This window comes from Biomphalaria glabrata, chromosome 15 (assembly GCF_947242115.1).
Source record: "Biomphalaria glabrata chromosome 15, xgBioGlab47.1, whole genome shotgun sequence".
In the NCBI taxonomy this organism is placed as follows: Eukaryota; Metazoa; Mollusca; class Gastropoda; family Planorbidae; genus Biomphalaria; species Biomphalaria glabrata.
The window spans coordinates 20661787-20677670 of record NC_074725.1 but is presented as its reverse complement, the minus strand read 5'-3'; the positions used below and the strand labels follow the sequence as shown (position 1 = coordinate 20677670).

Here is a 15884-nt window from a genome sequence, read left to right as displayed (position 1 = left end):
AAACTTGCCTCCACTGGCAGTACGTCATAGGCGGCTCATTCTGGGGGCCCCACCGGGCGACGTCGCCGTGCAGCACACGAAGGTGCTCCTGCACCTGGTCCAACGAGAACAGGTAGACCACGACCAGCAGGATGGAGATGACGGCCAGGTTGACCGCTCCCCTCAGCGTCATCAACGAGTGGCGGCTCCAGAAGCGCTTGGAGAGACATTTGTAGGCACAGCAGCGGCATGTTCTGTGCGTCATAGCATGTTACACGAGAAGTTACTCCCTTCCGTAGTTTACGTTTGAGCTACGATGGGGACATTTCAGACTGGGTCTTGCTGAAACTGTTGCTTCCGGCGTTGGGTTGTTACAGTGTGCAGTGCGATATGGTATGGTAAGGTGTCTTATTGTGAGGTGTGTTTTGTGTGGTATGGTTTAGTGTGGTATTTTACAAGTATTCTTGTGTGGTATTGCCCAATGTGGTGTGATATTATGTCAAGTGGTGTGGCTCTTTCTACTCTGTCTTCAAAAATGGTGTTGCAACTGAGCGCTGAGTCTGACTGTAAGTGTTGACATTATCTAAAGCGATAACCTGCAGTGGTCCTCATTTCTTTAGGAACCACTCGGTGATTCCTCCAGAGCTGCATCCAGCAAAGTTTCAAATAATGCTTTTCGGTTATAATGTGTGTCTCTGATTCGCCTCATAGTTTAACTTGTCTGTGAAAGAACAAAACAAATAGTAGTTTAACATAAATTTTGTCTTATATTTATCTTTAACATATAAAGTTACAACAATACATTTCTACAGTATAGACACACACATACACACACATATCATCATCACGTAAAAAACATTTTCAACAAACTGGTACTCAAATAGAAAACATGGATATAATACGATAGCTAGTAGAGAGGGATAGACTAACATACTTACATATAACATACATACAATTATACATGCATGCATACCTACCTACAGACAGACAGATAGATAGATAGATAGATAGATAGATAGATAGATAGATAGATAGATAGATAGATAGATAGATAGATAGATAGATAGATAAGTGTCAATAAATTATCTAAATTTCCAAATTTACCATTTACATTTACCTACATACGCCTCTGGTCCAGCAGGGCGCCAGGAATCCCCCCTCCTCTTATCATACTGTGTGATGTGACATTATTAGGGCTGGTAAATTATTTCTGGACTAAGGAACGCAACGATTTTTATTGGACGATAAAATGTATGTTTAGTTTTTTTTTAAATTCTTTTCTTGTCTCACGATACACAAATATCACACTGACATACAACTGTGTGATATAATGCTTAATGGATGATATTATGATACACTAATTAATACTAGTCTGCCAACTCAGTGGCATGATACGCCGGTTTATGATACGACATTATGAACCAAAGGGACAATACCACATCCGTTTGTGATACGACATTATAAATCAAAAGGATAAAACCTCATCAGTCTATGATACGACATTATAAACCAAAGGGATAATAAGATGGAAAGATTAAAATTCAATATTTTTTTTGGATTTACAACCATTATTTACATGTACATCTATTAATACATCGGTTAATTCACATGCCATTCTTATTTTAATGTTAACAGTTTACCAATTTAACAAATACACAGTTATGTAGAATTGTATTTTGGTTGTAAAAAAATCAAATTCTTCTTGTACATGTTGTGGTCCGTGAGTCGGGTGATGTAAAGCTCTGTTTCTACGGCTGAATTTGTTGAGAGTGTCATGTGACCAGCACAACGACCAACGGCATATGTTTCTCTAAGTGCTGTCAGATGGGCTCACGTACGTCAAAGTTTACAATCGGTATTTTCACCAGGATTTGAACTCACGGCCTCACGTTTTTGGAAGCCAAGCGCTTTACCAAGCACTTTCACGCCCCTCCCAAAAACTTCATTTTTCTCATCTCTCAGATGGGTGCTGTGACAGTTTGTCATGTGGGTGCTGTAACAGTCTGTCATGTGGGTGCTGTGACAGTTTGTCATGTGGTTGCTGTCACAGTCTGTCATATGGGTGCTGTGACAGTTTGTCATGTGGTTGCTGTGACAGTTTGTCATGTGGGTGCTGTGACAGTCTGTCAGATGGGTGCTGTGACAGTTTGTCATATGGGTGCTGTGACAGTTTGTCATATGGGTGCTGTGACAGTCTGTCTGTGACAGTTTGTTGGGGTGCTGTGACAGTTCGTCGTAGGGGTGCTGTGACAGTTTGTCATAGGGTACTATGACAGTTCGCACAACCAAATCTCACTAAATCGCTAAGTCTGTGTCTACGTGCGCTCGTCAGAAAAAAAGAGTGAATTAGAGACAGAAAGAGAGACAAAGAGAGAAAGTGTGAGCGAGAAAGAGAGAAGAATGAAAAAGATAATAACAAAAGAGAGAGATGGAGGAAGAGAGATTGAGAGAGAGAGAGAGAAGGATATAGATAAAAAGGAGAGAGAAGGAGAGCGAGATTGAGACACAGAAAGAGAGAGGGAAAGAAATAAACCTTTTTTAAATGTTCGACTGATTTGACACCGCTGATTGATTCTGACTCTCCAAAGATTAAAAGTTAGTGTGCCTGGCTCAATCAGCTTTGAAGAGGGGACCTTCCGTGTCTTGCAAATGGCGTTTTTTTTTGTTTGTGTCCAATTAAATTACCACTTGAGAGCGGCGGGACGAGGGTCTTGACCAACCAACGGACACGACAGGACTTAAAGAACGGTCAAGAGGACGGCGAAAATGAGATTAAAAAGAAAAAAAACTTGGTTAGAGCTGGACAGTGAAAATGTGGAAGATAAAGAAGAAACATAGATGGTCAGGGGGAAGAACGAGGTACGATGGACGAAGAAACGCATACATTGCTGACACTAAATACATTGGGGAAGCAGTGGCGTAGCTAGGCATTAGGGGGCCCGGCTTGCTTAACTTCTTTAGGGGCCCCTGCATTTTGACATTCGACATAATGGCGTAATATTTAATGTAAAAAATTTCGGACACTCATTTGGGGGCCTAACTATTTTGTTAATTGATTAATTATAATTTGTTAATTTTGTTGTATATAAAAAGGTATATAAATGTTTAAGTATTGGCAGGAATTCCGCGTGTGAAAGCTTTGTAAGTTCATCAATTGGTAATAATGTTCTGTTTACATGATAACTTCTCAAATATAGCCCAGTTTTATGAACTAAAAAAATTAATCAAAAGACCCACTTCACCCCCCCCCCCTTTTCCCCATCTTTAGGTAGCGTCCCTCCTCCACACAGGAAGGAGGAGTAACTCGTCCACACATTATTTAAGAAACGCTGTTTTCAAATTTGACGTTTCGGCAATTTAAATCTTGAAAAGTCACATTAGAATTTTTGATTAGCAGACGATGTGGATGAAATAATCTCTGGACAATCTATGTCTCTCTCTCTCTTTGTCTCTCTCTCTCTCTGTCTCTCTGTCTCTCTCTCTGTCTCTCTGTCTCTCTCTCTCTCTGTCTCTCTCTCTCTCTGTCTCTGTCTCTCTCTCTCTGTCTCTCTCTCCTCAAGACCTCTCTCTCTCCTTCGTTCCCTCTTTTTCTCCTTCCATACCTCTCTCTCTCTTTTCTCTCTCTCTTTCTCTCTGACTTTCTTTATCTCCCTCTTTCTTATCTTTCTTTTCCCTCCCCCGCCCCACACTCTCTCTCGATCTGAGATTTTATACCAACAACAATGACTTAGTATATTCCAATGTCCAAAGTCCAGTCATCCTGGTGCTACATTTATGTGATCACTTAGGAACTATTGGATTCACTTGCTATGTTTTCGTGCCAGGCAAACAGTTTTGATAGATCTTAATCAGCTTTCTGACCACATCCTGCAACCTCCTGAGTCCAGTTCCCCAATTGCTTTATATTTTTTTTTACATAATGAATCTTATTCACTCTAGCCCGTCCACTGAGATTAGAGATGACAGGGCAGTCCAATTTGGTCCTAGAAACGGTCAAAGCAAAGACTTCTGACCACCGATGTAATGTACGGCGTGGCCAGTGATTAGTTCTTTGATGGTTTCTTTTTTTTTTTCGTGTTATTGTTGCGTTGCTGTAGTCACATCTAATCAAATGCTGGTCAGTTTACTTAGTGATATAGTATTTGGGCAAATGACAGAGGAGCGAATCAGAGAACTTTAGTCGGTGGAGGCTTTTTTTATCTTTTTTTTTTTTCAACTTAAAGAGAACACAGATTGGTAGAGAAAGCAAAATAGAAATGTTCTAACTCAATTTCTTTAATTAATTCACACATTTGTCATAATAAAAACTAGGTTACAAAAATAGTTTTTGTAGAAACACAAACTCAAAATCGGCCCCCGAGCTGGTCCACCCAGGCAGGTAAAAATAAGGTTTCAATATTTTCAGAAAAAAACATCAGAATGAAATTATATCAAAGACAAATGACAGAGAAGAATGGAGAAAGAAGTTTGACAGATCTTGTGTGGAGCTCCAGCGGTCCAGCAGACCAAAGGATAGGTGAAAGTGAATGTGAAGTTATATGTGAACCTTTTTTAAATTTAAATCAAGATTTTTTTTTAAATATATCAACAAGTTTTGAACTGTTAAGGGCAGATAAGAAAAATATGTCTCGTGTTTTCAAGCGAGTTATCTTTCCATGACAGTGCGCAATGCTACACTGACCTTTTTTCTATGTAGAGGTCGCCAATGATTGACTGATGGTGATGGTGTACTTTCTACGGCGGAGTGATTCAGATACAACTCGTGACGTGACTCTCCGAGCTGTCAAGTAGTAACTAACGAATTTCAAAAAGTTCGGAAACAGAAAGTAGTCCAGGAATTCTTTAAAAATTGAAATCTATAATTATTTTTTTTTTTATTTATGATCTTAATAATCTTTATAATTTTTTTACAAAATCGAATGTCTTTTAAGTTCGGCTTTTTTTAAAATTCGTTTTTGTTTTTTTGTGTCGATTTTTTTTAATTCACTGTACTGAAACGAGATATTTGAAACTATTGCATTTAATTATGTTATCAAAATGAATTCTTTCTTTTTCTTATTATTACATCACTGTCTGGTATCAATTTAATAAACCAAAGTATCATTTAAAATAAACTTTGTAACCGTGACATCAGGCTCATTAACTGTGATAATTACTTACTGTCATGTCATCGGGTATGCCCTTCAGAATAACGACATTATATTGCCGAGGCCGAAACCTACTAGACGTAATCTCTTGGCGTCTTTGCATGACGTATAGGCTTGGACGTCATAATCTTCATTTCTGAACGAACGTCAGAAACTTATGAATCAAACAATTGCTTGCTTATGAGAGAGTTTGGGGAGGGGCAGTATTAAGTTTGTGCATGTTTATTATGAAAATATCTTTGAGAAAACAAAACTATGGAAAAATCTGAAAATTGAACGTTTTTGTAAAGAGATACTCGATAAATACGACGTAAACAGCTGTATAAAGAGATCATTGATTCGAATCGTGCTGTATAAGGGAATTTTTAAAAAGAAAAAAAAAAGAGATTTTCAAGAATTTTATTTACTTTTTGTCCTTTTTCAACGGAAGCTTCAATAAAGACTTGCTGGAATTGAGTGGGTGGAGGTTGAACCTTTCCTTTACGTGTTCTAATCTTGGCACTGTGAAACAATACTGTAGATCTCTTGTGTTCCTCCTAAGCACCCAACCATGATCTCTGTAGGAACCCTTTCACCAGTAAAACAACTTTAGGGCTTGAGAACACTCCAAGAAGCAAGAGTTACCTGCCCACAGTAAGTTCCACAAAGAGAAGTAGTTTAATCTTCTACGGATCTGGTCGGAAGACCTAGATAGATTTTCTTTATTTAATGCTTGATTATTATTTGCATTATTTCTAAGGGTACGAGTTTGACTGGGGTTTTGAACTTAAAGCATTTTAGAAAGGCATGATGCGGATGGTTTGGACAAAGCACATTTTGGGGGAAATAAAGATATCTGACATGGTACTTGTACAAGGTGATGTAGGCCTGCAGCTTTTTTCTTGATCCAAATCTCTTAACAAACAACAAGATAAGATAAGATAATTTTTATTGATCCAATCAAATGGAAATTCGGTTTGAGTACAATTGACCACCTCAGAGTAAGTACTGTACAATAACACTATAGCAGCAACATTGGCAAACACGAAAATAAACAAATAATTAAACCATTTTGCTTTAGTCATGGTTTATCGATAAGATGAAATCTAGATCTACATTCATTTACTGACAGAACTGAAAAGATCAAAATCCATTATGAGTAAAATCAGATTAGGAGCTTCTTAGAATTTCTCCAAGAGGAATCGAAAGAATCGTGAAGTCCACCTCGATTCCTGCCCCTCCCTTTTTTTGTGTTTTGTCTCTTCGCTGTTTGTTTTATGCCAACACAATTTCGATGTCCGCCAATTTTATTACCGCCCCAAGAGAGGTAACCATTGGTTACATTGTTGCGATCAGGAGGAGGGAACAAAAATAGGTCGCGGTAATTTCCCTTGAGTAGGCAGGGCAGACAATGACGTCGGCAATATGGAGGCTGCACATGTCCGGTATTAGAGTAGAGCCTTTTGAGTTTTGTTCTATTTCAGTGTGACATAAATAGATTTGTTTCCACTGATTAACCACTGCTATGTTTGTCAGTATGCAATATAGACCTCTAGCAGTCTTGCTTGTTAAAAACATATATAGCATGGACGAATATACCGTACACTATTTACTGGGTCGCGGTGTCTGATTGGTAATGCATTTGGTTTCCAGACCAAGGGAGCCCGAATACAAATCGTGGGATTTTTAATTTCGGGTTCCTTAGGGAGCCTCTAAGTCCACCCAGCTTTAATGGGTACCTAACATTAGTTAGGGTAAAGTCGGTTGGTCGTTGTGCTGGCAACATAGCACCCTTGTAAACCGTTGGTCACATAAGTAGATAACCTTGACATCAACTGCCTGATAGATCGCAAGATCGGAAACGGTAACTTACTGGATCCATTAATACTTTTACTGCAACCTCATTATCGAATGTGCTCTTAAGCAAGCTTAATAAAAACACCCCTCCCTTAGCGTGTTGAACCATTGGGGCATCACACATGATTTGTCGACCGTCTTTCTCCATTCCTATTTGCCTTGAATAGACTCTCTTTTAAACAGGCCCGCCATTTTTTATTTGTTGTCTTCCAATCACTTTCTCTTTCTGCCTCTTCTTGTTTTTCCTGGTACTGTTCCCTGAAGGAAGGTCTTTGCGAGCCCTGAGGACCTTGTGATATGGTCATAAAGTTTTAATTTTTTTATTGTTTTTAACAGAGATCATAGTAGGATCCTATTGCCATTGTGATCCTGTTTCGAATCTCCTTATTTGTAGGTGATTCCTAGTATCTTCCTATAGCATTTTAATTCTATTGCGAGGATTCACCGTCTATACATCTGCAGTTAGCGTCCAAGAATACAAGGATGTGACCATGATCACGGAGCGCATCAGCCTGATTTTAGTGTCGAAGGCTATGCCTTTGTCTTTCTAGATTGTTTTGAGCTTTGCAAGTCCTTCTGTGGACTGCGTTTTTTCTACTTTTCATTCGTAAACTATTGTTCAACTTTGTACAATTATTCATTGCCCCTAACAAATAACGAATCAGTCTAAATATCGATCAATCGTTTTATCCATTAGTCTTAATTAATCAATTTTGTTCTAGATAATGACAAGATTAGCTTAGGGGAGATAAGCCTTGTGTAGAGACGCATGTCGTCGCCTAACATTTTAAACTAACAACAAATATAAAATTATTTTTTTTTTTTAAATAAAACCTTCCATTTATAAGAACTCTGGCTAGTGTTTTGCCTTGAGCCCTCAAATTCGAATTAAATTGCTGAAATAAGCCATCAAGGTAAATTTCTCACACATTATCCCAACAGCTAATTGGTATTATTATCTGTTTGGGATTCTTAATCTTAATTCTTAATCTATTATTAGTAATTATGAGATAAATTTAAAACTTTGGATACAATGACACCTTGTATCAACTTTGTTTTTTAAAAGTATATACAAAATGTAGCTTCTGGGTTTTGCGCAGCTTGTTCCTTGAGATTAAAAATGTTAATATTGTTATTATTTTTATTTATATAATCTATAGCTTTTTTTCATTTCATTGTATCATTCCCCTTCTACAGAAATGACGTCTTCTTCTTTCTGAAAGCGGAAACGGGCAAAGGGGAGTGAACAATAGTTAATGTGGCAGTAAGAGAAAAATTGCAGTTTCTTCCCCTTGGGGGTTTTGGCGGGAGAAACCTATTGATGCAGACATAAGAGCGTGGCAGAAGAGATGAGAGCTGGCGTTTCTAGAACATAGCTTTTTTTTTTTTAGACGTTATGGGTAAAGCGTTCAAGGCTGTTTAGGAGTTGGAGATTTTAAATTTTAGAAAGATATTCTTGATTACAAATATAATGTTTACTTATTAAAGAATATCAATAGATAGTAACCACATGAGCGTATTGTTACGTATTTATGAATCTTCTGGCTAAATGTATTAGTAGGCACACAATTAAAAACAGTTTCATATAACTTTAATGACTATTGACTCTAACAATTCGTCACTGTAACATGTAGCGTAGAAGACCGTACAACATCTGTCAGTTTACAGTTAGCTATACATCGTTGCAATGCATCTCTTCACTTCGTTACAATTCATCTCTTCTCAACTTGCATCGAGCCTTATTTCACAGAACAGAACAACGACACACTTCCCAGTGTCGCTCCAGGTCTCCCAAAACTGAACCAAGTCGTACTCAAGTCTACCGAATCAGAACCGCACACGTCTTACATCGACTGTATCGACTGTAACGGCTCAAGTCCACTGTAATTCGCTGTATAGACTTTAACGACAGTAGTCCACTCCAGTTAACTCGACCCTAGTTAACTTACATCGAGTCGTACACATCTCTCTTCTACTGTCTCGCACAGTAGACAACAGTACCGACGACTCACTCACGACTGACTTTCACATTAACTCTCTGGCTTATATAGAGTCCCTAATCGCTTGTCCATTGTTGCAAAAACACTGCTAGTATCCTCTGGAACAACACGGGAGGAAACATCACATCCTGTCTTTGTTTGTACATGTAGATTCCAGAGAACACTCGCTGCAGTGTCATCTCGCCGAGGTCACACGTAGTAACCTCTATCTGTCACTGTTCATTTGTAACAGTATGATATAACTAAAACACAACTTTACATATAACTTATAAACACAACTTTAAACCTAACCTTATACATCATTTGAATTACTCACTCTGATTTCAAATTAAAAATTATAAGGTGACAATACGGGGTGGCCTAACCTTGAACCTTGTTGACTTGAAAAAAAAAATACTAGGACTAACATTGACGGAAATTTCTTTCAAGGTCATAATGTGCCCTCAGATGATGCGAGTCCTTGGTAAACAATATTTAAAGGAGAGCCAGCGGTCAGTCGAGGATAATTTGTTAACAGATTTAGTTGATTTATATTTCTGTCTGGCACTTCTCGAGAGATAATCTTTTCCCTTTGCAACTTCTTGTGTGACTCAAGAGGCAGCCAATCCTTGATACACCTGTCACAGGTTGGGCATCTGTAATCACCAGGCGCTGTTGCACTTTCACCTTTCTTTCTACTACTGTTTTGTATGACCTCTACAATCAGGGACCTTTCCTTTATGCTCGCTCTCCATGTAAATCAGCGGTTCTCAACCTTTTTAGCTCGGCGACCCCCTAATACGATTCTCCACTAGGCGGCGACCCCCAACCATAAAATTTGTTTCTGCCGTAGGCATAAGTAGGCCCTAAATGTGATTTTTCTAACTTTGTAATATCAGAATCAAATTTTAAATGTATGATGTATTTAAGCATTAAATTACTATTTTAAAAAAATACTGTTAAGACTTTCATTTATTTACTTTTCTATTGCATGTTTATTATATTCATGTTGCATAATTAAGTGACAATTTGAAATGTATGACTAAGAATGGAAAACGTTAGCCTACAGTCGTTGATACAGTAAACTATATTGCTTCAATAGTATTGTTGTAACAGTATTTGCCAACAAGCCAAAGTCATTACAAAAGTTGAGATTGTTTCTGTTTCACCAGTTCAGGAATTCTAGGGACAGACTTTGCAAGATCACAACAAATGTCATCTTCAGCATGTCTATCACTCAGTCTATTTCTGAATTGATAACTAGCAAACTGGAGAAACATGATTCGCAAAGAAATGTTGTTGGAAATGGAAAAAGAAGGCGCAACACAATCCCAGATAGAACGGGAGATGTCAGCAAGCACATGATTCAGAATTGAATAAATAACATTGAAAATAAATATTTTTTTAGCTGCATCGCTATTGATGTAATGCTGGTGGCAGTGTCTTCTTTGCTAATATCCATGAATCCTAAGGTGAGTTTCGGTGACTTTAAGTGATTAATTTAGAACCAGACGTTGAAATCAAAACCGACATTCAAGCATACTCGAAGCACCATAAGTGCAGACACCTCAAATTTTTTTCCAAGAGATCTTATAGTTTCCCCAAAAAAATGAACCTACTTTATTAAATATATAACGTGCTGTAGAGGTTGCTTTAAGAGATTTGTAAAATAGAAACTCATCATTAAAATCAAGTAAACCAGTAATTGTGAACAAGTTGCAATTCATCAAGCTGGATGCTAAATAATGAACCTGTAGAAGATATAATCTCGTGATCGATGATATCAGCAGAACTATTCTCAATGGGAAAAGTGTCATTAGATAAGAAAATCGCACTAAATTTAGTGACGAATTCGACTCCATTCATAACTTGAACAATGTCTTTGACCACTGGCAATTTTTAACTCCTCGGCAATGGTGTGAGATTTCATAGATCTATGACCACAGGCAATTTTAACTCCTCGGCAATGGTGTGAGATTTCATAGATCTGTCACTTCTGTGAGCTACCAAATAAGAAGTGATAACGGCTGCTGTTTTGATTATGAGTTTAGATTTTTTGACTATCTTATCTTATCTTCTCTTAAAACTAAACTACTGGATGTCCTTATCACAAAAGCTTAAACGTCTCAATTTGACTTCATAAAAACATACCGCAAAAAAAAAATCGTCATCATATTTTCTTTTCTAACCTTTTGTTCAAGATCCCTGTTCATGGGATCGTTTCTTAATGGATATATTCTCTTCCAAATAGAATCGGGTAGAAAACGATTACGTATTAATAGTTTCAATTCATATTATGAAGACGAGCTCAAATCTTCACCATTGAGATAATGTTTGATTCCGTAATGGAGTTAAGCTAAGGGTATGAAAAGTAACGTAACGTCACTACCAATGGAAAAATATGTCTCCCTTCAAGCAATGATGTTACACTCACTAAAAGTGCCCTCGTCTGGTAATAAGTTCGTGTTTTTAACTATGTCTCACCCCCCTCCCCCAATTTATATTTCATTTGATTTTAACACTTCACAATCGTTTAATGAGTTATATTGTACAATACTTATTTGAGTAATATCCTTTTACTGTATACATTAGATTGTAATTGTCTCCCCTCTATGGTACAAATGTATTTGGTACAACACGTTAGATATGACCAATAAAAAAAAAAAATTCAATTTAAAATTAACGAAAAAATAAAATTTCCGATGGTCTTAGGCGACCCCTGGCAAATGGTCCTTCGACCCCCAAAGGGGTCGCGATCCACAGGTTGAGAACCCCTGATGTAGATCTATCTAGTACCACTTTTTTCCCAGCTGTAAGTGTAGATTTTGATGAGCTTCACGTCGCGTTTGCATACATCTTTAGAGAATCTGATGTTTTAGGATCCAAGTACTTTTGTTAGATTTTCTAATTAACGTGTTCAAAATTTCTTAACTCTGGGATCATAAAGTGTCCTTAAATCTATTTTAGAGGATTGAAAATAAACTCACTCAAGCAAGACACCATTGAGGATGCTTCTTATCAGCCTCACAGTGCTCCAGTCAATGTCTCTGCTCGGCTAGTGTTAGCGTTTGGCCATTTAGATATAGATCTATAGTTCAAGAAATATGTTATCCAATATTGATTTTTTTTTTTATTATGATTTCTAGTCGGTCTACCATTTTCATTTGGAGGCAGCTGAAGACCTCTGACAAAGGTTGCGAGATACAGATGTAGACAGACGTAGACAGACGTAGACAGACGTAGACGGTGTAAAGAAAACTTAAACCGACTACGGGCAGAGAACGATTATGTCTGCGCTGGATGTACAGTTAGAACTGAGCAGTCACTTAGAATCAAGTTGGAAGGCTGCACACCTCGTAAGTAGTTAATCTCGAAGACAAGCTTTATTATATGTACGTAATACTTTAAAGTAAAACAAAAAACAATATTTTTTTTTTCTCTTCGCATCTTCGGGCTGAGGTAAACACTTTGTAGATCAGGGGTTCTCAATTGCCAGGGGTTGCCTAAGACCCCCGGAAATTATGATTTTGTCTATTCAACAGTGGAAGTTGTTTTTTTGGTCCATTGTAACGTGCTGTACTTGAACTGTACTTGTTATTTTAACTTTGTCATAACCCATTGTGTTTGAAATTGTGTTGCTCCTTTTTCCTCCATTTCCAAGAGCAAATCTTTGCGAAACAAGGATTTCCAGCCAGCTAGTTATTAAGTCCAAATTCAGAAGCAGACTTGATGCATAAGATGACATTCGTTGGGCTACTGAATTCCTCATCTTCTGGAAAAGGAAATGCGCTCCATTTCCTCAGTACCATTGGCATGTTCGTAAATACTGTCGAACCACTATTTCTGTAATAATACAGCTGACATAAACTTACTTTATGAAAGACTGTTATCCATACTTCGCCAAATTTGTCAACATGTATGGTAGTGAATACGCAATAGAAAAGTTAATAAATGCAAGTTTGAATACTACACATTTTTTAAATTTAATTTTGAGCAAAATGTATTTATCTGTAAACGAAAAAAAATGTAAAGATTGGGGTCGCCGCCTAGTGGGAAATTATATTATGGAAAATCGGAGCTAGAAAGGCTGAGAACCGCTGGTGTACATTATTTTTTATGCCTAGTTTTTTTAGTTGTTGTTTTTTTTTCTAGAGTTTAAGCTTATGGTAGAGCTACTTAACATATGGTAGGTTCACTGCTAGTATCTAACAAGCATGCCAAGGTTTATCGTAATTGGTCAACTGGTTTCTACTCCTATTCAGGACAAACATACATACTTAGACCTTACAAGTGGCTTTATATATTCAGATGTCTTCGCCGCAGGATATGCATTGAAATTATAATTCTAATGCATGCCAGAGCGAGCTTCGTAATCAAACAGACGAACCACTGGCAGACGACTCAAATTAAGACATGCACCTGTCATTCTTTTATCTCAGCAAATATTCACTGCTGTCCTGCCTGCTTTCAGAGACTTTTCCCCAGCCTTCATTTATCTCCATCAAGCTTGGCGCGAATTCATGAACCGGAAATGAAAAGACGGAACTGACAAGATGGAATTTAAAAAAATGAAAATTAAAAAAAAATAAAGAAAGGAAAAAGAAAAACAAAAACAATTCGTGAATATCGCCCTCTGCTTTTTTGAGGTCACCTCAACAGGGGATAATAAATGTGCATATATAATATTAACGTGATGGCGTGATAAAAGAGAGATGTAAGCATAAATAAATATAGAAACAAGGGAAGCAATGAAGGCTGTAAGGAAACACATTAACGGCTTGGGAACTTAATTCTTTTTTTGTTACTGGAAGGAACATGAAGGAAATCATTAAATTGACCAAAGAACACTGTCACGTGATGCATAATTAAACACGTGTGAACAAATGGCTGGAACAAATCAACGTGACAAAGCCATTAGATTTACACCCTGTTCAAAACAGGCAATTAGTAGTAAGACATACAAAAACAAAAAACATTCGCTAGAAGCTACAAGGAATGTTGTTTTCAAACGAACCAGATGAATGGAGCAAATCGACTCTTTGCCAAAATGGCTAGGTCATCAGGAAAGAAAGTCCTTTCCTTTCCATGGATGTGATATCCACAAGATGAATATAGTCTGAATATGTAAGTAAAATTTAAGTTGCCCTTTTAGACCTTGTGATCTATGGGGCAGATGATTTAAATGCCATCTGTTTCTGTGGCCCAAGGTTAACGAGGGTGTCAAGTGGCCAGCATAACGACCAACCGCCTTTACTTTTCCCTAACTAATGCCAGGTACCCATAGAACTGGGTGGACTCAAAGACGCCCTGAAAATCCGAGTCTTCACCATGATTTGAACAAGGAACCTTGCTTTGGAAGCCAAGCGATTTACCGCTCAGCCACTGCGCTTCCAGTCTTAATATATACTAAGTACTAAAGTTAGGCTAAGCATTGACTGTAAATATACTAATGACAGACTTCGGATAGGCCTTGCATACGATGAGAATAGTCTGAGGATATGCTAAGGATAGGCTTAAGATAAAGCTAAGGATTCACCTAGGGTAAACTAAATGCAGACTGAGAAAAGAATCATGTTAAATGCACAGTCGACATTCTCTCTTTTTTCGATCACTTTATCATATCTGTGGGTAAATCATTTCGGACAGAGGAGGAGGAGGAGTCATATCTCTCGAAATAGGGTAAATTACAGCGCGGAGTTTGTTTACTCACGTGACCGAGTCCCGATCAAGCCGACCGCGCATGTGAAGATGTCAACAGATAAGCTTAATGAAAAAGATGTCGTGGTTTGGGGAGTGGGAGGATTGGGGGGGGGGGGGAGAAGATGTCATGTGATCATTCTATCTAGTTGTTGTGGAGAGAAGCGAGGTTTGGGGCTGAGATAATTGATGCTACTGTTCATAACTTATGGTCTATTTGAGTTGCTCACCAAATCTACTGCCCCCCCCCCCACACACACACAAATATATCTATCTAGATCAATGTTTCCCAAAACTTTTTCCTTAACGGAACACTTTGTAGATTCTGAGTATTTACCAGAACACTTTACTTTTTTTTTTTTTTTTAGCGAGGTTAATTCTCGTGGAGGCCTACTAGTTAATTATTGTGGAAAACCTACTCAGGTATCGCGGAATAGTAGAGTTCCGCGGAAAACAATTAGGAAAACATTGATCTAGATATATCTCTGTAATTATCATCTATTTAGAGAGAGAAAGAGAGAGGGAGGCGAGGGATAAAGAAAAAAAAAAGTCAAAGAGAGAGAAAGAAAGAACGAAAAGGAGAGAAGGGGAAGGGAGATAGTGAAAAAATGGCTAGGGAGATGAGAGTCACTCTGAGAACCCTGATGTGAGAGGGGTAAAGCTAATAAGAAAGAGTGAAAGAGTGTGTCAGATAGAGAGGGTGGAAGAAGGAATCAAAGTTTGAAAAAGAGGATGTGAGGCAGAAAGATAAAGACCAGCCAAGGGAAATAAATGCGTTTATTTTAGTTAATGCTCAACATAAAAAATCCATCTTTCATCAAATGTTCACCAAAGTAGATTTTTTAAATCATTTCTAAATCAACACATGCTTTTTTTTTAATGTATTTTCTCTACCACCCATTTTCATACACACACACACACACACACACACACGAAAACATAAAGAAATGAAACTTTATGAGATTAATATAATATTAAGATTTATGTGAATAATTCATTAGGTCAAGGATTAGCTCCTCAAAACAAAGAGATACAGAAATAGATTGATAGGTCAAAGTCTAATACTTTTGAAGTGTCTTAAGATGTGCAAGATGATAGATAGATATATCGATAGATAGATATATCGATAGATAGATAGATAGATCGATAGATAGATAGATAGATAGATAGATAGATAGATAGATAGATAGATAGATAGATTGATAAAAAATGTTTGTTAAATGTTTTACATGTTTCGGATGTTCCT

At 37.5% G+C, this 15884-nt stretch overlaps 1 long non-coding RNA gene across 1 annotated transcript in view; it reads right to left on the bottom strand.

Annotated features, from left to right (window-relative positions):
* Nucleotides 1–8: 8 nt before the first annotated feature.
* LOC129923192 (uncharacterized) overlaps nt 9–15884 on the bottom strand; it is a 93044-nt gene continuing 77168 nt past the window's right edge. The window contains exon 3 of the long non-coding RNA XR_008775114.1: nt 9–700. This is a non-coding gene — a long non-coding RNA (uncharacterized LOC129923192). The remainder of the gene's footprint in view (nt 701–15884) is intronic.